Source organism: Dendropsophus ebraccatus, chromosome 3, assembly GCF_027789765.1.
Source record: "Dendropsophus ebraccatus isolate aDenEbr1 chromosome 3, aDenEbr1.pat, whole genome shotgun sequence".
Taxonomy (NCBI): domain Eukaryota; kingdom Metazoa; phylum Chordata; class Amphibia; order Anura; family Hylidae; genus Dendropsophus; species Dendropsophus ebraccatus.
Window position 1 is genome coordinate 74,160,638 of NC_091456.1, and position 1,487 is coordinate 74,162,124.

Sequence of the window (1,487 nt, forward strand, 5' to 3'; positions counted from 1 at the left end):
TGCCTAGCAAACACACACAATGTGAGACAGAGACATGGAATACTTGTCTCCTAAGGTGGGAGAGCAGTGGGAGCAGGAGACAATGTGAATTGGCACAGAGGCCATATTTCTTCACTTCCTGGATTTCTATCAGCTACCAGTGTGGCAGAAGCGCACAGATACGCTAATACAATGTATAGACACATCTATATAACTTTTAATGCACTTTTAATAGAAAACAAGTTTTTCTTATCCGGAGTTCCTCTTTAATTGCAAACTGCACTTGAACTGGAGACAAGAATCATGTTGTCTCTGAAAGAAAGTGGACATGTTTTTGTAGCACTGGATCACCCCTTTAAACTTACATCTCAAAACATGTAGTGACTTGTACATGTATACATATATACCACTGTGTCCAAAACAAACATGCAGCTATTGAACTGTAAGGCCTTATGCACAGTTCAGTATTTTTTAAAGTGACTGTACCACCAGGCCCAGGCTGAAGCACTGGAGGGGGGGCCGACCCACCCTTAGTGGGAGGAAACCGTAGCCCCTAATGGAGTCACGTCATGGAGGGGCTGGAGTTTCTTCCCACTAAGGGTGGGTCGGCCCGCCTCCAGTGCTTCAGCCTGGGCCTGGTGGTACAGTCACTTTAAGTGCGTAGATTCCTCCCAATGTCTAACGTACAAGCCGCTAAAAATTATGGATTGGGTATTTGTAGTGCATCCATATTTCTGTAAATCCTTATTCTTTTTCAACATGTCAATTATAACTCACCCGTATTTTTTTTAATGGAAATACGAATGCCAAACAGGTTACAATCCGTAAAAAATAGCAGATCCCGTTGATTTCCGAGAGGATGTGTAAAAAAATCTAGGTCTGCACTAGGCGATGTCCTTTTTTTCTTTTCAGGATTGGTTTGCGTCCTTGTAGATAACTGATCGTGTAAATAGCCCTATAAACAACAATGTGCACTAACTCGAATACGGATCCTTAGATTACGGGGCGTGTGAATAAGGCCTTAAAAAAAAAAAAAAAAAAAATTAATAACCATACTTACTATGATAGTTACACAGTTACATAGATTCTATAGATTATAGTATTTCTCTATATGTTCTACTCCTAGTTTTGAAAATCCTGATATAATATACTGATGAAAATATGTATACTTGAAAGAGTCACTGGAGATATAACACAATATGGTCTTACTTACATGAGGTTCTCAGACATCTTTTTCTTCTACAGAGTGATCCAGTAAATCCAGAAAGTGATCCAGAATCTAAATGTCTAACAGCATCCTTCAGAATATACACTGGCTGTAACTAGTCCCATGGCTGTTTTGCAGTACTAAGCACATACTAGTGACTCACCATTACTATCAGCCAATCCTCTGCTCGAAAAGAAAAATGTTTTTATCAAGGGGCTTTCCATATTATGGGAATATAAACGTAGGCAATATGTATGTGGACGGCGCATTTTAATTAGCACATTCCAATATAGCCACACCT

The 1,487-nt window shown here is 39.6% G+C and overlaps 1 long non-coding RNA gene across 1 annotated transcript; it reads right to left on the minus strand.

The window, feature by feature from the left end:
- Positions 1–202: 202 nt before the first annotated feature.
- Positions 203–1,281, minus strand: LOC138785739 (uncharacterized). The gene is made up of 3 exons (XR_011362151.1): positions 1,193–1,281; positions 757–999; positions 203–291 (listed from the first exon to the last, which is right to left on the minus strand). It is a non-coding gene; the product is annotated as an uncharacterized lncRNA (long non-coding RNA).
- Positions 1,282–1,487: the final 206 nt, after the last annotated feature.